This window comes from Electrophorus electricus, chromosome 15, assembly GCF_041902795.1.
Source record: "Electrophorus electricus isolate QZ-2024a chromosome 15, ASM4190279v1, whole genome shotgun sequence".
Classification (NCBI taxonomy): domain Eukaryota; kingdom Metazoa; phylum Chordata; class Actinopteri; order Gymnotiformes; family Gymnotidae; genus Electrophorus; species Electrophorus electricus.
The window spans coordinates 21719431-21741255 of NC_137511.1; the positions used below are offsets into that span (position 1 = coordinate 21719431).

The 21825-nt window shown below is 39.9% G+C and overlaps 2 non-coding genes across 2 annotated transcripts; one reads left to right on the forward strand and one right to left on the reverse strand.

Annotated features, from left to right (window-relative positions):
- Window positions 1-1194: 1194 nt before the first annotated feature.
- trnas-cga (transfer RNA serine (anticodon CGA)) lies at window positions 1195-1276 on the reverse strand. Its single transcript has one exon. It is a non-coding gene; the product is annotated as a tRNA-Ser (tRNA).
- A 7332-nt stretch (window positions 1277-8608) lies between these two features.
- trnas-uga (transfer RNA serine (anticodon UGA)) lies at window positions 8609-8690 on the forward strand. The gene has a single exon. It is a non-coding gene; the product is annotated as a tRNA-Ser (tRNA).
- Window positions 8691-21825: the final 13135 nt, after the last annotated feature.

Genomic DNA, 21825 nt, shown 5'->3' on the forward strand with positions numbered 1-21825 from the left:
TTTATTCCACTTGTCCAAAATTGACCAATTGCCAAGAAGTACAAAATGCATAAGGTCTATCTTAAACAATGATAAGTTCAATAAACAATAAGTACTAAAGTTTGTTAGACAACATCAGTATAATAAATAATACCCTACAATAAGTGCTAATTTACTTAGTCAATATAGGAGCAGGGTCATTTGTCATATAAATATTCCATGAATAGATGGGTCTTTAGTCTGTGGTTGAAGACTTCAAGGAACTCTGCTGTCAGGACAGCAAGTGGAAGTTCATTTCACCATCTGTGAGCCAGGACAGAAAAGAGTCTCAATGCTCGTCTTCCATGAGACTTGGAGCATGGAATTTCAAGCCGAGCCATACTTGAGGTTTGAAGCACTTGAGGTACGAATCGGGCTTTGACCATTGACTCCCTGTATCAAGGGGCTGGCCCATTTTTGGCTTTGTAGGTGAGCATCAAGATTTTAAATCTGATGTGTGCAGCTACTGGAAGTAAACGAAGGGAGCGCAGCAGCAGGGTAACGTGTGAACTTTGGAAGAATGAAGACGAGTCATGCTGCTGCTACTACTGCTGTTACTTGCAAGTACATCATCTTGTTAGTGACTTTTGGTGGGTGGGCACTGGAGTAAACAGTGTAATAAATAAAGTGTTATAGTTAAAGAGAAAAGATGGTGCTGTCCCTGGAATGCTGGTACAAGAAAAGCATAGGCAAACACCACTGCAATTTGCATGTGAGAAATAGTCTTCCAGAATTTTCACTGAGCTAAGATGACTGTCCAATAGTTGAAGAGTTTTTACATGCCCTTGACATCACGGAGGTAAGAAGGATGTGCTTTCTCCACTACATGAAACAAGACACTGCTATGTGGCAGGTAGATCGTTCAGGAAAGGGTCTGGGAGTGCAAGCTCTCCACACTGGTGGCATGATGTCTCTGCAGAAATCACTTCAAATAAGCAACTAAATTCTCTATTCTGCAAGAGAGCACATTGGAGCTTGACACCAACACATTAATCCCTGGGTCATCACAACTTATCGACAAAGCAGCTATTTCTGCTTCAATTCCTAGGACTCCTACAGTTTCACTGGCACAAAGTTGCAAATGGAATGGCAAGCATGTGCAAAAGGAGAACTACATGACACTGTGAATTTATTCTTCCAGCAAAGCCATCAGGAGAAAAACATCTGATTCCATCACGCTGCAAGCAGGAGTCGAACCTGCGCAGGAAACCCCCATTGGATTTCGAGTCCAACGCCTTAACCTCTCAGCCATCGCAGCTGTTACATGCTTTGGGCACTTTGGGGTTAAGTCTTAGGACTTCTTCAAGCTCAATTATGAGTACCCATATATCATTGATTCAGGACTGCAAATGGCCTGAGATGCACATTCAAAGACAGTAATCTCCCGAATGGTCTACTCACTATTTTAGCAAACTAATGTCAATTCCAGGTGAACAGGTGCCCAAAAGCTTGTCAGAGTATTAGACTGATCTGCTACTTAAAACACTACCGTGGCCTCCAAGGTATCCCACGTGAAGACGTGGGACGGCTCAAGGTGGCTAAGCATTTCTGCATGAACACTCTTTTTGTTTTTAAAAAATCACACCTAGCTGATGAAGGTGTCATGTAAACCATTCACTGGAATCTACATGTGAGCAGAAATGTAAGTCAACAAAGTTGAAACTTGCACATTGGAAATAGAGTAGTGCAGGACATCGCTTGACCTAAGTTCAATGTTGACTAGACAGTGCAGCTCAGTACATTAATTTGCAATAGAATAATCAGACATATTTCAAACAGAGTCAAAGCCAAATTTGATAAAAGTGCTGCATATGACATAACTCATAGTTTAGACCATTCTCGTGTTTATCACACAGGGATAGCCAAAATGCTTTGAATATTTTGCATTTTTACAAGAATTCAAAAAGAAATACAAATCATAAGCCAGCACACCGGCATTGTTAAAAGAGGAAAATGAAGACTGGGTCAACATCACCAGAATTTGTTTAAAAAACTTTCTGTTGTAGGTGCACTGATCCAAAATACTTCAAAACCTGTGGGATGCGTACATCTCAGTCAGTTTCTTTTAACACACGTGCATCTGTCCTTGTTAGTATAGTAAATAGTATCTCCGCCTCTCAGGCAGAAATTCTTGGGTTGATTCCCCGACAGGGAGTCTTCCTATTCTTAGTGCACTGCAGACAAACTGGTGACTTGGCACCCTTTGTAGGAATGATAACATCGAATCCTACACCCACAGTTGCTCTTGATTTTTCTACATAGATGAATCAAGACACTAGCACATTGTGGATCAATAATTTGATAAAGCACCTGGGAGAGAATTTGGTGCCCAGTGGCGACATTATCTCTAAGCAGACATGACAAAACATGCATACCATCAAGGCCAAGACTGAAGAGCATAAAAAGATTTTGTCAATTTCATAAACTACATCAAATGCTTTGCTGGTGTCAAATATTGTAACGACATTAAACATGGTGACTTGACAATTACGTGAAGGGTAGTGCTTGGTAACTGTCCATCTTGACTTTGGATTGTACATTTTCACTCTTGACTTGTCTCGGGACTACAGTGTCAAGTCTTGAGATGTATTTGTTACATTTACAATTTACATTTAAGGCATTTAGCAGACACTTTTATCCAGTGTGACTTACAAAAGGGTTTTATCATTTACTCATAGAATACACCCTAGCCATTACAGTAGGTTAGAGTCCAATATCCCAATGATCTAGAATACTGTAGAAATAAAAGGATCACTGCTGTTACCTAGAAGTACAAAATGCATAAGGACTAAAGTTTGTTAGACAACATCAGTGTAATAAATAATACCCTACAATAAGTGTTAATTTAGTTATTCAATATAGGAGCAGGGTCATTTGTCAGATTCCATGAATAGATGGGTCTTTAGTCTGTGTTTGAAGACTGCAAGGAACTCTCCTGTCAGGACAGCAAGTGGAAGTTCATTTCACCATCTGTGAGTCTCAATGCTTGTCTTCCATGAGACTTGGAGCATGGAATTTCAAGCCGAGCCATACTTGAGGTTCAAGGCCCTTGAGGTATGAATCGGGCTTTGACCACTGACTCAATATATCAAGGGCCTGGCCCATTTTTGGCTTTGTAGGGGAGCATCAAGATTTTAAATCTGATGTGTGCAGCTACTGGAAGCAAACGAAGGGAGCGCAGCAGCAGGGTAACACGTGTGAACTTTGGAAGATTGAAGACGAGTCATGCTGCTGCTACTACTGCTGTTACTTGCAAGTACATCATCTTGTTAGTGACTTGTGGTGGGTGGGCACTGGAGTGAACAGTGTAATAGCTAAAGTGTTATAGTTATAGTTAAAGAGAAAATATGGTGCTGTCCCTGGAATGCTGGTACACGACATGGAAGAGAAGTTTTTACATGCCCTTGACATCACGCAGGTAAGAAGGATGTGCTTTCTCCACTACATGAAACAAGACACTGCTATGTGGCAGGTAGATCGTTCAGGAAAGGGTCTGGGAGTGCAAGCTTTCCCCACTGGAGAATTGGTGCTGTATACCAAGTTCAATTGTCATCTTGGAGAACAGGTGTAACATAAAGTTCATGCCTTGGTCAGATTGTATAACTTTGGGCAATCCAAAGGTAGTGCAGAATTTAATAACAGCTCTTCGATTTTAGGGATCGAAGGGGAATAGCCTCAGGGTACGTGGTGGCAGCACACATTATAGTCAATAGGTAGCAATGACCAGAACGGGTCTTTGGCAAAGGGCCCACACAATCAACCAACACCTTTTCAAAGTGCTCACCAACTGCTGGAATGGGGCACAGAGGAACAGACGGAATGACCTGATTTGGTTTTCACTGCATGTAAGGCATGAACGGCAGTGTCCAACATCACTTCTAATCGATGGCCAAACGAAATGTTGTAGAATTTGTTGTTTTGTCTTTTTTCTGATACCTAGGTGTCCAGACAGGGGATGGTCATGTGCTAGTGATAATATGTGTATTTGGTATGATGCTGGAACAACTACCTGGGCTACAGAGTTCCACTCCTCATCAGAGTCAGATTGACTCCATATCCTGAATACAACACCACCTCAAATGAAATACATGCGCCAATAACCTATCGGTTTGTTTTGTCACGATTCTTATTTTCTAGTACACATCCACAGGTCAAATATATTTATCAGTTACTAAAATTTAATCTGTGTTTTGGAATACTTTTAAAATATACATCAGTAAGGTAATGTACATGAACCCATGTTTTCTGATTGTTTTTGGATAACAGAAAAATGGCTTGTCACGTGCATCCTTGACTCAGTCTATCTGTTACAGAAACAAATTTTTTAGACAATTCTAATAGCCATTATTGTGGAAAAACCTCGTCAGCCAGGATGATTTTGCATGTAGCTGTTTAATACAATCATATAGTGTAGTTGTTTGTTTGATTATAAAGGATGATCTCATAATAATCTTATCTACATATTCTTATACATTTACATAGTAGCATTCACTCATATACTCAAATTCCATATGCTACATAGAAAAAGTCCACCTCATCCATTTTAGTTTTTACCTGATCAATAATCCAAAAAAACATATAAATAACAGCACCCTCTAGCGATGAACCTCAATTATTTTAAGATAAATATAAAGTATAGCTAGGATAAGTCAGCGCTATCTTGCAGCTAGAACAAAATATTCTCAGATTAATTTATGCGTTATGGAACGTGGCTGAATTAAAAATGAAACACAATTAAGTCAAATTAAATTGACCCACCTGCAACAAGTTCAGCAACCACATTTAATTTCACTGAATGGTCAGCTAGCCAGCCTATACAAAACAGGTTATTGTTAGAAATTCTGCATGTGTGATTCACTTAGCTTTACATCTCAGATTGCTTATAATGATATACTAATGTATCCACATTAGAAATAATTGGTGAAATCCACCACAAAAGATGAGACTCAACATAATAAATAATGAGACAAACCTTGGGATATGACGTGGATATGAACCTACCCAAAGCAGCTATGTCTCACTCTGCTCTATATAAGGGGCTGGAGACTTTCTGACCAGCAGGTTGCGCTGAACCCATTTTGCAGGCATTTCACAACTTTATCATTTTCAACACTGTGACATTGTTTTAGGTAATCTGTGTTCTACATATTCAAAAGAAGCACACTAGGAAGTAAGAATGGCTTCTTCTTTGGTGAAAATCTCCTTGTTAAAGAACCTTTTTTTTTCTACTGCATTGTTGTATGTTTAAATTTGGTTAACATTTGTTCAGGGTTGCATGATTTGTAATTTTTTTTACTGTTTGGAATGCCCAAGGTTTATAATATTACAAGTGGGACTATTCTCTACAAACCTATGCGATATCAGATCAAAGTTATTGGAATGTGTGATTTTGTGCTGTTTGTTATATATGTCAATGTTTACAGTAGCGCTTTTCTTTGTTCAATCCTTTTTTAGGTGGTCTAACTGGAAGCATCTAACGACTGCGGTGACCCAAAGAGCTATTTAAAGGGCTGGTGCGCAGGCTCCATCAGTAATTTTTAATCATTGCTGCACATACATTGTCGGTTTTCTTAAAAGTTAATTTTGCCATGTCATTGCCAATGTGTTTTTCACAGGCTAAGAACGTCAGTGAGCTCTCTCTGACCAAGGTCTAGTTTATAGCCAGCGAGTTTGGTGGAGTTATGTTAAAGGGTTGGCACGCAGGCTTCCTGAGTGGTTTTTAAAAAGTGTGTTTTGCTGAATCATTGGCAACACATGGAATGCTCCATCTGGTCACGGCCAATATTATAGCCAGCAAGATTGTTGTTGCGACCTGAAAGTATTAGTGTGCAAGATTTAGGATTTTTTTTTTTCACAGGCTATTTAAAATATGCTGTCAATGCAGTGGCTATGCTGTATCGTTCACGTTAGATTAGACTTGCAACTAGACTTTGTAGGGTGGAAGAACTACGGGACCAGAACTGGGTTGTGCTTCCGTACCCATTACCGATACATTTTTTAGTACCATTTGTGTGAAGTAGTAAAGTCAGCTGTGTTGGAACAACAGTAGAGCCAAAAACATAGCAAAGGGCTGAAATTACCTTACCTTTGATGTTAAGGTCTCTCAAGAATGCCTAAGGTAGCTAAGCATGTGGAAGGTCACAAAGAGAAGATGGCTTGCATTCCCTCAGCCTTCAATGACATGCCGGCATGTTGTTGCATCATTGTTATACACTGACCCATTCTCACAAATCAAATTAATTGTCTTGCAAACATGTTTTGAATTGTTTCTAGTGGTAGATCAATGACAAGGAATAATACCTGTCAAGTATGTACCTTGCAATGTTGGAAAGTCATCAGTCATCAAAAGAACTCTAAATTAATAAAATGAAAATTGTAACAAGTCAAGAATGCGCAATTGAGCAGAAGGTGTCCAAATGTGGACATGAGACAAAAATCCAAAGGTAAACAAATGCAATGGGCTCGTTGGTCTAGGCGTATGATTCTTGCTTAGGGTGTGACAGATTCCGGGTTCAAATCGGGAACGAGCTCTTTATACTTACTTTGGATCCACAGGTGTCTTGCACCATATGTTAGTGTCGCTTCATGGAAGAGTAAAACAACTGAAAGAAACACCTCAATTCTGTTTCTTAACACTACCCAGTCAAAAAAAAGGCTATACTGAGCTAAAGTATGGCTTGTTGGCCTAGGGGTATAATTCTCACTTCAGAGGTACTGTGTTCAATTCCCAGACAAGCCCACTTTGACTTCAACTATTTGGTGGAGGTGAGAGCATGCTCACTCTTTTTAAAAATTTTTGCTAAGGGATGTCCAACTTAAGAAAGAGCAAGAGTGCCCACTTCCTGTCCTGGTGATGCAGTCTTTCACAGAGTATACAGCTGGCTCTAAGATTCTTGAAAAATTGCATTTCATCTAGCACTTGCTTTACATTCTGTTTGGAACTAAACTTTCCAGGTCCAGAATTGGCTTGTTACATTTTAAGGAATTTACTATGGTAATGCTTACCTTAACATGAGGTCTATCTATACAGAGAAGTGGACAGGGTCGCCATATGACCAACTTTAAAGATAGGGCTTTCAAACTCAGTGCGATCCATCTGTCCAATATGCCTAGATTAAAGCTCTTGAGTTTGGTATGGCTAGGTCAAATCATTGTTGCACATACATTTTGCCAAGTCATTGCCAATGTGTTTTTCACAGGCTAAGAAACTCAGTGGGCTCTCTTTGATCAAAACCTAGTTTTGGATAAGAGCATCTGCCAAATGCCATAAATGTAAATGTAAATGCAACAAGTACATCTCAAGACTTGACAATCAAGTCCCGAGACAAGTCATAAGTGAATATTTATAATCTAAAGTCAAGATGGACAGTTACCAAGTACTACCCTTCAAGTCATAGTCAAGTCACAATATTTAATGTCATTGCAATATTTGACACCAGCAAAGCATTTGATGTAGTTTATGAAATTGACAAAATCTTTCCATGCTCTTCAGTCTTGGCCTTGATGGTATGCATGTTTTGTCATGTCTGCTTAGAGATAACATTGACACTGGGCACCAAAATCTCTCCCAGGTGTTTTATCAAACTATTGATCCACAATGTGCTAGTGACTTGATTCATCTATGTAGAACAATCAAGAGCAACTGTGGATGTAGGATGTTTTCATTCCTAAAAAGGGTGCCAAGTCCCTGGTTTGTCTGCATTGCGCTAAGAATAGGAATACTCCCTGTCAGGGAATCCAGCCAAGGATTACCACCTGAAAAGCAGAGATACTATCCACTATACTAACAAGGACAGGTGCATGTGGGTTAAAAGAAACTGACTGAGATGTACTCATCCCACAGGTTTTGAAGTATTTTGGATCAGTGTGCCTACAACAGAAACGTTTTTAAGCACATTCTGGTGATGTTGAATCAGTCGTCATTCTTCTCTTTTAACAATGTCGGTGTGCTGGCTTATGATTTGTATTGCTTTTTGAATTCTTGTAAAAATGCAAAAATATTCAAAGCATTTTGGCTATCCCTGTGTGATAAACACGAGATTGGTCTACACTATGAGTTATGTCATATGCAGTATGTCTGATTATTCTATTGCAGATTAATGTACTGAGCTGTACTCTCTTGTCAACACTCAACTTAGGTCAAGCGATATCCTGCACTACTTTATTTCCAATGTGCAAGTTTCAACTTTGTTGACTTACATTTCTGCTCACCTGTACTAACAGCATTCCAGTGAAAGCTTTACATGAGACCTACATCAGCTAGGTGTGATTTTTTAAAAACAAAAGCAGTGTTCATGCAAAATTGGTGAGCCACCTTGAGCCGTCCCACGTTTTCACGTGGAAGACCTTGGAGGCCACATTAGTGTAGTAGGTAGTGCATCAGTCTAATACTCTGACAAGCTTCTGAGCACCTGTTTATCTGGAATTGACATTAGCTTGCTAAAATAGTGAGCAGACCATTCGGGAGAGTCCTTTCTTTGAATTTGAATATCAGGCCATTTGCAACCCTGAATCAATGACACATGGGGACTAATAATTGAGCTTGAAGAAGTCCAAGGACATAACCCACAAGTGCCCAAAGTATGCAACAGCTACAATGGCCGAGAGGTTAAGGCGTTGGACTTGAAATCCAATGGGGAATCCCCGCGCAGGTTCGACTCCTGCTTGCAGCGTAAGGAGATGACGTGTTTCTGTTCTAATTCCTTTACTGGAAGAATGAGTATACGGTGTCCTCTAGGTCTCCTTTCGCATATACTTGCCATGCCATTTGCAACTTTGTGCCAGGGAAACTGTAGGAGTCCTAGGAATTGATGCAGAAATAGCTGCTTTGTCCAGAAATTGCAATGGTCCACGAATTAAGGTGTTGGTGTGGAACTCCAATGTATTCTCTTGCAGAATAGAGAATTTAGTTGCTTATTTGAAGTGATTTCTGCAGAGACATCATGCCACCAGTGGGGAGAGATTGCATTCCCAGATCCTTTACTGAATGATCTATCTGCCACATAGTAGTGTCTTGTTTCATGTAGTGGAGAAAGCAGATCCTTTTTACCTGCATGATGTAAAGGGCATGTAAAAACTCTTCAACTATTGGACATTCATCTTAGCTCAGAGAAAGTTTTGGATTTCTCACATGCAAATTGCAGTGGTGTTTGCCTATGCTTCTCTTCCATGTCTTGCGCCAGCATTCCAGGGACAGGTCCGACTTTTTCCTTTATAACTATAACTATAACACTTTAGCTATTACACTGTTTACTCCAGTGCCCACCCAAAAGTCACTAACAAGATGATGTACGTGCAAGTAACAGCAGTAGAAGCAGCAGCATGACTGGTGTTCAATCTTCCGAAGTTCACACGTGATACCCCGCTGCTGCGCTCCTTTCATTTGCTTCCAGTAGCTGCACACAACAGATTTAAAATCTTGATGCTCAACTACAAAGCCAAAAATGGTCCAGCCCCGTGTTACATTGAGTCAATGGTCAAAGCCTGATTTGTAACTCGAGTGCTTTGAACCTCAAGTATGGCTTGGCTTGAAATTCCATGATTCAATTCTCATGGAAGACAAGTGTTGAGACTACTTTCTGTTCTGGCTCACAGAAGATGGAATGAAATACCACTTGCTGTCTTGACAGCAGAGTCCCTTGCATTCTTCAAACACAGACTGAAGACCTATCTATTCTTGGAATAAAAATGTCGGTGTATTTCTTTTCGAATTCTTCTACAAATGCAAAATACGGCATATACCTGTGTATCACGTAGACTGTATCACTGTGTGAGGCATAGAAAGGTTCATTTGCACTTGGCTCACTCCTGTTGGAAGTTTGACTGTGTTATGGTACAGATTTGTTCATATTATGGGTCAGATTTGGGCGTCATTCACTTTTTCATGTGGGTCAGAGCTTAGTTGTTTATGTGGCCAACATCATGGGTATAGGAAAACTGCAAACTGGGTTAGATCTTATTTTCAGGATAATGCTTGCAGATCCGGCGTGCGTGAAAGTAAAAAAATTGGGCACTTAGTAGTAGGATGGTAAAATACTCTTAAATGTCTACTTGGTTCAATATTAATCACTATTTGAAGCTTTATAAAATACACAAATCAAATTGTTATCAGATCACTTCAGTAGATTCTGGAAGTTCAGGTACTCTTCTACCCATGAAGTGATTTGCAGTCATTTCTACTGTAGGAATTTGGAGTAATGGGATAGAAAAATCCTCTTAAATATCCATTCCTTACACTATATACACACTCATGCTCTTGAATACACATACACATGTGCAAATTACTTAATTCACAGCTTAAGGTTCTCATCACAGAATCAAAATCAGAGTGAAAGACAAGTGAGAGAAAATGTCGGTTTCAGAATATGCTATTTCACTGGGGAAGTTCATTAATTGTAGGGGAACGTTCTGGAAATGAATGTATAATCTATCCTCTCCTCATCCTGGTCAAGGCTGGTCAAGCTGCTGCAAGGCTGAGTGGAATCTTGGTCTGCATCTGAGTGTGTTTCAGTGCTTCGACTGAAATAGTTTACTCAAAGTGCTGAACCTTTTGGGCAGATCAGAAAAGTGCAGCTCATGGCCTGAGGGCTTGTAATTCCCAGCTTGAGGGTCTCGGAGCATCTCTCTCACCTTGGGTGAGGCGTCCTTCTGTAGGTAGTAATAAGGCTTTTTGCCACTGTTGTCACATATGTTGCAGTTGCCACGATAATCATGCACCAGAACACTCAGGACTGATTCGGGCCTGTGAATAGCAGCGATGTGTAGTGGGGTGTAGCCCTCGTAGCTCTTGGTGTTTACGGCAACCCCTGGCCCACCTTGCCGTGAAAGAAGAAGGATCTTGTGCATCATTTCGCTGTTTCTTTGTTTAGAAGCCCAGTGAAGTGCTGTGAAACCAGACATGAAGTTTCTCCTCTCTGCCAGCTTGATGTCCTGGAGCAGAAGCTGCCAGATTTGATCCTGCTGTCCTGCTGCACACTTCACAAGCCACTCATGTTCTTTTGGCCCTAGAGGGAAGATGGCTGACTGCTTTGCATCCAAACCTGGTTTGGTGTCTTTTTGACCCTTTTCAAGGCTGGTGAAGCAGGTGCCACAGAGTGCCTCCGCTTGGTCATGGCTGATCTGTACAGGTCATATCCATCGTTCACTTCACTCAGACATGCTACCGCAGTCCTTTCAGTGGGTTCATGGGCCATCTTCAAATCTGCCAGAGCAAGTATCATTACTGCTGGATATATATAGAACATGTATTGTATGTACTACATACAGCCTGACACAAGCCATCTACAGAGCCAAAGCATATTTGATTGTACCAATTTACTGTGGATTCTGTGTACTTGAGTGCAAAATATTTCCATGCTATTTCTCATCCTTCTCACTCTCATTCTTGGAGAACACTTTTCAACATATTCAACATATGATGTTGAAATGTTTTTAGTGTAGGACTTTGGAGTCATGGGATAGCAAAATCCTCTTAAATGTCTATTCGGTTCACTGTATATCACGACTTGAATACACAAATCAAACCGCTATGAGATTCTTGAAGTACACGTCCTCTTGTACCCATGGCATGATTTATAGTCATTTTTACTGTAGGAATTCGGAGTAATGGGCTACCAAACTCCAGGTTCATATATTCAATATTGGAAGCTCTATAAAATAAACAAATCAAATTGTTCAAGGACCACCCCCCACAGCTTGACTATACCTTCAGATCATCACCTCTTTACCAGGACCATGCCCCACAGCAGCCAGACCACACCCCACATCAGCGCCTCTGTACCAGAACCATGCCCAACATCAGCCTGGCCACACCCCCAGATCATCAAATCTGTACCAGGACCACGCCCCACAGTGCTGAAGCCACCAAAACACCACCAAATTCTATTGAGATGTGTGACATCAAACAAATATTGTAATGGATTTCTACAAAAAACTTATTTAATAGAATACAAACAAATTATCTGGTATAAATAACAATTATTTTTGCCCCTACAGAAAAAAACATGATAATGTAATCAACAAAAATGGAAAAGAACTTCTGCAGCTCTGTCAAAGTCTGGGTCTGTATGTCGTCAATGGTAGGACACGGGGGGACTCCTTAAGAAGATACATTTTGTGCTCACCTCTTGGGAATAGTACGGTAGATTATGTAATAACAAATTTAGACCATTTCTCTCTCAGTGCATTCATTGCTAAACCACAAACCCCTCTGTCTGATCACAGCCAGATTGCTGTGTTCATGAATAGGACAGAGACTAACACTGCACACGCACAGCCCAGTAAGCTGTACAACACTAGGTGACCATACAGATGGGCCCAAAACAGCACAGAACAATTCTAGAAAGAAATCAGTACTGCCTAAATTCAAATACTTTTAGATGCCTTTCTGGACACCACATGTGTTCAAAGTATACAAGACTCAATCTGGCAGTAAAACATCTAAATCCGTACTGAATGTCATTGCACCGTGTCCTGTCCATTGTATCCAAACAGGTGCAAGCTGTCTTGCCGAGCCACGCAGACAAGCACCTGCATGACATCGCTCCAGGCGACTGGGTATTGTTGAAAGATCTCAGACGAAAGTGGTTGAAACAAGCACAGTGGACGGGACTACAGTTAACAGTTTTAATAAAGGTTTAATTGAGGACAAACCTGGAGAGACCCGTAGCTCATCTGAGTGCAGGTAATGTTTTTGCTTCTCTCTTGGTTGAATTTGATTAACCTAACTAATGATTTAAATGAACTGAAAAGCTACTAAAAGTCTTTGTTTTTTATATACCAGCTGTTCCTAGTGACACATACTCAGAAGATGATTTCAAAAATTATTATCTGGCATATTAATACAAGCACAAATAATGGCTTTAACTGTTTATCAACAGTTTTCACTCATCAAAAGATTTTGTCATCTTACATTTTGGAAATATATAGAGAGGTTTCTTTGAGAGGGAATTTAATTTACTGAAAAAGTGTAGGACATGAGTAAAGAAAATCAAATTCACATTCACAAATCCAAAGACATAACATGGACTGGGATTGGTGGGAGACAGGTAGGTGTGTTAGGTCAGGGTCAGAGTGAATGACAGTGTGAGGCAGACAGCTTGTACCAGGGACACATGTGGCATGGTGCACTATTGTCAGGGAGACATGTGGTACTGATATCAGCAAGCGTAGGATATGGATATTGGGAGTCATGTGGCCTGGGGCACTAGTATCAGGGAGTCATGTGGCCTGGGGCACTAGTATCAGGGAGTCATGTGGTCTGGGGCACTTGTGTCAGGGAGACATGTGGCATGGGACACTAGAATCAGGGAGATGTGGTGTGGGGCACTAGTATCATGGAGATGTGGGGTGTGGGGCACTTTGTTGTAGGAAAGACTCTGAAGTGGCTGCTGCAGACATTTTGATGGCTGGGCTGGCACTCTGATGTCGAGCTGTATGTGTGGTGTTGTGACCACTGTAAAGAACCTGCTTCAGTCTCTCTGCTTTACTGCATCCATGGAGACCGTCACCATGGTCGACCTTGGTCCTTTTCCTACCACCAATGCCGGGGACCTCTATGTCCTCATGGCTATGGACAGATTCATGAAGGTTCAACATCTTTAACATCATTTGAATCTTTTGTTACAAGCAGTGTTAATTGTTTACTTATTTCAGTTCAGTTCAAATGAAATGTACAGAATAGAGTTTTTGTCTAATGATCATTCTTAAATTGGGAAAAACTGACAATGTTTAATTACCCGTTATATCATGGGACTGATTGCTCAGAGACTTTAAATGAACTGCAGTGAACTGAAAATGAAATGAAATGCATATTTACCTTTTGTTAGTACTAAAAATACATGTTTCTAAAACATAATATAGGCTAGAGAGCACAGTTTGTATTTTATTTGGTTGTTGCATTCATTTAGTCCTCTGAATATATACACTAGGTGTAAGGTTCTTGTGTGTCACTGTTTAATCTTGGGCATGTACGCTCTGTAGAAAGACTTGTGGGAGAGAGGAAAACTCACAAGAAATGTCTGTGTACAAATGTTTCTATATACTAAATGTTTCTGACCAAAATGGTCAAGCCTTGACCAAAATGGTCAAGATGTGATGATGAGTATGAGGAAGGACACCAACACCCTGCCTAAAGAGCTGATAATGTCCTCGGGAGTCAGATCCAATGATGATGACACCTGCTCTTACAACGTCCTTCTAATGACCTACAAAGCACTGAATGGTCTTGCCCCACACTACCTTAGCAAACTCCTAAAAACAGGAGGGAAAACGGAGCAGTGCCATGATTTCTATATGGCATCTGGTGAAATGGGCTTTTTTGGATATTAAAAGCAAACAAATAAACAAAACTCTATTCTTGATGCTACTCCATTGTGTGTGTGTGTGTGTGTGTGTGTGTGTGTGTGTGTGTTTGTGTATAATACACCAGCAACATTTAAATGGTCTTTCCTTGTGTTTCCCGTCTTACTACGTTCACTTCTGTCTGCTGGTTTTCTCATCACTCTTTTACAGCTGTACAGTTTTCTGATCATGTCTGCTTTTAAGCACATTGAGTAAACATCCACAGTGTTGGCCAGAAAAGGTCAGTGAACACTTAGATATAAAAATGTACACCCTGGGGTCTGTTTCAGAATGTGGGTTTATTGAAAACCCAGTTGGCTTAGAGTTGAAAGAAACTTAGGGTTTTCTGTTTCTCAAAGAGGGTTTGGTTGACTGGGCTCACTGCACAACACTGGGTCTTTGCTATTCATTTAATGGGCTATTTATTTTTATCTGACGGATGAGCAGCCAAGACAAAATGATGCTGTACCTGTAACCCTAAATCAAAACCTGCACAAAGGAAAATGTTTTTAAGATCCAAATTTAAATAATCGCACAAAATATGGAGCAGTCCCCATTTATAGGATGTAAAAGATGTCAAAAACAGAGACGACTGTCTTAGAACAGCAATCTTAATCGCTTCAAAAATGAGGGACGTGCCAATAGCAGTTTTCCCGCACGCACTGCATCAAGCAGAACGCATGCCAAGAGTTTGGACTTATTCATCCATGCAGTCTGTACTTCACGTGTGGACTTGCTGTCCAAAATACATCATTTTTTCTTTCTTTTTTCCATTTTCATTTGATAAAGCTGTGATTGCATATGAGGTAATGTAAGCCTACAACATTTGTAATTTGCAGGACAACCTCAGCCAACTGAATGTTTGCTGTCTAACACTGAAGCTTGAATATTTGACAACAGTTATCCAGCCTTGAGTATCTCAGTAATTAGAAAAATAAGTACCAGAATGCTTTATCGTTTTATTTGAAAGTATGTGATTTAAAATAAATGATCTAATTGTAAGTATTTAGCTGGAAACTAGAATTATATTATACAGTATATCATGAGGTTGATTAGGATTGTAAAATAGTAGCTAGTGAGTTCCGTCCCACTCAACGATGCACACCAGGTTGTGGATGAAGGGGGTTTCCTTTTATTTTCCACACGATAACAACTTCAGCAACCACTTTTAATTTCACTGAGGGGTCAGCAAACAAGCCCACAGCAGGTATGTCTTGCTCTGCCATGCACCTCCCAGTAAATGTTACAACTTCTTCCATAATAAAATATATAAATAAAAGAAAGCTGTGGTTATACAAATTAACAGCACCCTCTAGCGATGTACCTCAATTATTTTAAGATAACTAAAACATAGGTAGGTTAAAGCACCGTTAGCTTGCAGCTAGAACAAAAAATGCTCAGTGAGGTAGAACAACAAAAGCCTGAGACATTAGTGACACTGTTTGAAGCACATGGCCACAACACTGACATCACACTGACATCACAGCATGACAAATACTGGCTTTCATCAGTCTTACTGTATGATAAACACTACATATGTTCAAAGTTACAGTTTAGGCATGGGCATACACACTCAGCCCTTTAGTTTCCTGCATGCTAAAAAATAAGTTTTTTAATGTTAACATTTTAACTACTAAATTCTTTTATAAGATATTCTTTTAAAATGTTCTCTTGTTCTGCTTTAGGCATGTTGAATAAGTTGGATAAAAACTGCCAACCAGCCTGACAACGCATTAATGTCAGATGGTGTATGTCTGCCTGTTGCATTATTTAGCTTCAAACACTAGGTGACATTACAAGATTTTAAAATGTTTTCGGGTCAAAGAAAAGCCAAGTAATTCTCTGTACTTTCATAAGGTGATCTGTGATATATAATAGTAGAATTTGAATGTCTCTGTGATGGGTGCAGAGTGGTGCAAGACTGTTTAAAAGCATAAAGGTTTAGAACTTTTCTGAGGAATCTTAAGATCCTGGTACAGAGAGCTTCCAGACTACTGACCAGGAGAAAAGCAGATTATTAGAAGGACAGGTGAGATTTGTTTTTGTTTTTTTGTTTTTTAAAAGAGAAGTCCAACTTCTTAATAAAGGGTTTTTTTACTTGTCTACTGGACTCCTTCATCCTCTTCTTCTTCCATAATTACTGCCAGCAATCTATATATAATAGGCTGTAATAAGCAATAACAGATTTTTCTCCAACTTCTTCATAATGGATCTTTCACTTGCCGACACCTTGTGACACACACTGGCTTTCATCACTATTACTGTATGATATAAACACTGTACATATGGTCAATGTCACAGTTTAGGCATGGGCACACACACACAGACAGACACACACTCACTCACTCACACACACGCACAAGCCCTTTACTTTAATATCCTGTATGCAGGCATGTTACCTTCTATTCCACCAAGCACAGAAGTAACATCGTATTCACAACATGACAAATATAAGTGCTTTGGAAATTCAGCATAATATTTATCCCTTACTTTAATTCTTTGAAAGGTAGACTGGAAGATATGCAGATGTACAAGTAGCAGAGGGGATTACTGTCACACTGGTAGACCAGCTCTCAAAGTTTGTTTTGGGTTGCCAGATCTTCCAAATTTCTTATCTATTCTAGTACCTATTATAAAGTGTGTATTCCCAAAATGATCCCTCATACCTACCCTTGTGCAGACCTTGGTAGCGCTGCTTGTCAGTGGGTTCAGTAAGACTTTTATAAATGGTTCCTTGCTACTAGAAGCAATCTCAGCCAGACTAACAGGCATGGAATTCATGCAGTGTTACAGTTTGCTTCCATGACAGCAGGAGTACTGCTCCAATTTCAGACAGGCAAGTTGCCAAGCATGCCTTGAGGTCTTTTTCCAACTTTGCCCACATTTGTCCGAGGTTGGAGTTGGAGTGGATGGAGCTTGAGGGCTGTTTCCAGCCGTGTCAGACTCCACTGCTCTTCCTCGTCATCCATCATCCAATAGACTTCTACATCTACTCCTGCTTTTTCTTTTTCAGGTATCTTTCTGAGTCTCTTTTGTTCACTCTCTCATTCACCCAACAAAATATCAGCCATCAACTCTTGGTTTCTGTTTACATTCTTCTTCATCTTTCATTCTCCCTCTCTCTCCCTCTTTCTCCATTTGTCTCCCCATTTTCTATATTCCCTTTCTTTCCCTCTCTTTCTCTCTCTCTCTCTCTCTCTCTTGCTCAGGGTGATCTGGGATTGAGAGGTTGTTCTGGACACTTGAGGACTTTTTATGAGAACACACACACACACACACACACACACACACACACACACACACACACACACACACACACACACACACACACACACACACACACACATTCAGTTCAATTCAATTGTGCCAAAGCTTTAGTGAAGAAATTACTGCTAACAATGATAGTAAGTACAACAATAATATAACTACAACAACTCCTATTACCAATAAACAATAATAATAATTATAATAATATAGGGGGTAAATATAGGCAATGGTGTGGTAATTTGGCAGAAATTCAATTTGTCTTTTACTCAGGATATTGTGTTTAGTAAGGAATTTCAGAAATCTAGAATTTAAAATGCTACACTACACATTATCTTCCCCAGGTTACTGTTCACACAGATGTCTCTGTAATTCTTAGTGTCGAATTTATCTCCGGATTTAAAGATTGGTGCTATTAATCCTTGGTTTCAGATTTCAGGGAAAAAAACTCCATTCAGGTTAAACAGTTTTAGAATAGCCAAATGAAATTTAGAGCTTGAAAAGTTTATCATTTTATTTAGTACACTGCCAGGCCCACATGCCTTCTTTGATTTTAGTTTGTTAATTTTCTCCTGAAGTTTCTGCTCAGTAATTGAGAAGTCTAATGGGTTTTGATCAGCCAATTGTAGCACCTCCAGTTTTTGCTTTATAGGATTTTGTTGAAGATTTGCATTTGATTCTACTGTCTGGAAGAGAGTTTGGAAATTGTTTATCCAAATGTTCCAATTTTGTATTTCCAGTTCTTCCTGGTCTCTTTTTTAAGTTTATTCCACTTGTCCAAAATTGACCAATTATCTTTTTTTAGGTTTGGTTTTTGATGCACCCTTTTGTTTTAATGTTGGTTTTGCTGGTGTCTTTTCTAAGAACACATTTAGATGTTTTACTGCCAGATTGAGTCTTGTATACTTTGAACACATGTGGTGTCCAGAAAGGCATCTAAAAGTATTTGAATTTAGGCAGTACTGATTTCTTTCTGGAATTGTTCTGTGCTGTTTTGGGCCCATCTGTATGGTCACCTAGTGTTGTACAGCTTACTGGGCTGTGCGTGTGCAGTGTTAGTCTCTGTCCTATTCATGATCACAGCAATCTGGCTGTGATCAGACAGAGGGGTTTGTGGTTTAGCAATGAATGCACTGAGAGAGAAATGGTCTAAATTTGTTATTACATAATCTACCGTACTATTCCCAAGAGGTGAGCACAAAATGTATCTTCTTAAGGAGTCCCCCCGTGTCCTACCATTGACGACGTACAGACCCAGACTTTGACAGAGCTGCAGAATTTCTTTTCCATTTTTGTTCATTACATTATCATGTTTTTTTTCTGTAGGGGCAAAAATAATTGTTATTTATACCAGATAATTTGTTTGTATTCTATTAAATAAGTTTTTTGTAGAAATCCATTACAATATTTGTTTGATGTCACACATCTCAATAGAATTTGGTGGTGTTTTGGTGGCTTCAGCACTGTGGGGCGTGGTCCTGGTACAGATTTGATGATCTGGGGGTGTGGCCAGGCTGATGTTGGGCATGGTTCTGGTACAGAGGCGCTGATGTGGGGTGTGGTCTGGCTGCTGTGGGGCATGGTCCTGGTAAAGAGGTGATGATCTGAAGGTATAGTCAGGCTGCTGTGGGGGGTGGTCCTTGAACAATTTGATTTGTTTATTTTATAGAGCTTCCAATATTGAATATATGAACCTGGAGTTTGGTAGCCCATTACTCCGAATTCCTACAGTAAAAATGACTATAAATCATGCCATGGGTACAAGACGACGTGTACTTCAAGAATCTCATAGCGGTTTGATTTGTGTATTCAAGTCGTGATATACAGTGAACCGAATAGACATTTAAGAGGATTTTGCTATCCCATGACTCCAAAGTCCTACACTAAAAACATTTCAACATCATATGTTGAATATGTTGAAAAGTGTTCTCCAAGAATGAGAGTGAGAAGGATGAGAAATAGCATGGAAATATTTGGCACTCAAGTACACAGAATCCAAAGTAAATTGGTACAATCAAATATGCTTTGGCTCTGTAGATGGCTTGTGTCAGGCTGTATGTAGTACATACAATACATGTTCTATATATATCCAGCAGTAATGATACTTGCTCTGGCAGATTTGAAGATGGCCCATGAACCCACTGAAAGGACTGCGGCAGCATGTCTGAGTGAAGTGAACGATGGATATGACCTGTACAGATCAGCCATGACCAAGCGGTGGCACTGTGTGGCACCTGCTTCACCAGCCCTGAAAAGGGTCATCAAAGACACCAAACCAGGTTTGGATGCAAAGCAATCAGCCATCTTCCCTCTAGGGCCAAGAGAACACGAGTGGCTTGTGAAGTGTGCAGCAGGACAGCAGGATCAAATCTGGCAGCTTCTGCTCCAGCACATCAAGCTGGCAGAGAGGAGAAACTTCATGTCTGGTTGCACAGCACTTCACTGTGCTGCTAAACAAGGAAACAGTGAAATGATGCACAAGATCCTTCTTCTTTCACGGCAAGATGGGCCAGGGGTTGACGTAAACACCAAGAGCTACGATGGCTACACCCCACTACACATTGCTGCTATTCACAGGCCCGAATCAGTCCTGAGTGTTCTGGTGCGTGGTTATGGTGCCAACTGCAACATACGTGACAACTGTGGCAAAAAAGCCTATCAATACCTACACAAGGACGCCTCACCCAAGGTGTGAGAGATGCTCGGAGACCCTCACGCTGGGGATTACAAGACATGAGCAGCACTTTTCTGATCCGCCCAAAAGGTTCAGCACTTTGAGTAAACTATTTCAGTCCAAGCACTGAAACACACTCAGATGCAGACCAAGATTCCACTCAGCCTTGCAGCAGCTTGACCAGCCTTGACTAAGATGAGGACAGCATAGACTATACATTCATTTCCAGAACGTTCCCCTACAATTAATGAACTTCCCCATTGAAATAGCATATTCTCAAACAGACATTTTCTCTAACTTGTCTTTCACTCTGATTTTGATTCTGTGACAAGAACCTTAAGATGTGAATTAACTAATTTGCACATGTGTATGTGTATTCAAGAGCATGAGTGTGTGTATATAGTGTAAGGAATAGACATTTAAGAGGATTTTTCCATCCCATTACTCCAAATTTCTACAGTAGAAATGACTGCAAATCACATCATGGGTAGAAGAGTACGTGAACTTCCAGAATCTACTGAAGTGATCTGATAACAATTTGATTTGTGTATTTTATAAAGCTTCAAGTAGTGATAAATATTGAACCAAGTAGACATTTAAGAGTATTTTACCATCCTACTACCTTTTCAGAAGTGCACAATTTTCTTTCATGCACAGTGGATCTGCAAGAATTATGCTGAAAATAAGATCTAACCCAGTTTGCAATTTTCCTATACCCATGATGTTGGCCACATAAAGAACTGAGCTCTGACCCACATGAAAAAGTGAATGATGCCCAAATCTGGCCAATAATCTGAGCAAATTTGTATCATAACACAGTCAAACTTCCAAAAGGAGTGAGCCAAGTGCAAATGAACCTTTCTGTGCCTCACACAGCAATGTAGTCTACGTGACACACAGGTATATGCCGTATTTTGCATTTGTACAAGAATTTGAAAAGAAATACACCGACATTGTAAAAAGCACACCGACAATGTTAAAAGAGGAGAATGAAGACTGGGTCAACATCACCAGAATATGTTTAAAAAACTTTTTGTTGCAGGCAAACTGATCCAGAATATTTCAAAACCTGTGAAGGAGTAAATCTCAGTCAGTATCTTTAAATAAACATCTGCCAGTCGTCATTAAAGTAGATTAGATTAGAATTTTCTACATGGACGAAGCACAATGACTTGAAGGGTAGTGCTTGATAACTGTCCATCTTGACTTTGGATTGTACATTTTCTCTGTTGACTTGTCTCGGGACTTGAGTGTCAAGTCTTGAGGTGTACTTGTTACATTCACATTTATATTTACGGCATTTAGCAGACACTCTTATCCAGTGCAACTTACAAAAGTGCTTTGTCATTTACTCATAGAATGCACCCTAGCCATTACAGTAGGTTAGAGTCCAATATACCAATGATCTAGAATACTGTAGAAATAGAGGGATCACTGCTGTTGCCAAGAAGTACAAAATGCATAAGGTCTATCTTAAACAATGATAAGTGCAATAAACAATAAGTACTAAAGTTTGTTAGACAACATCA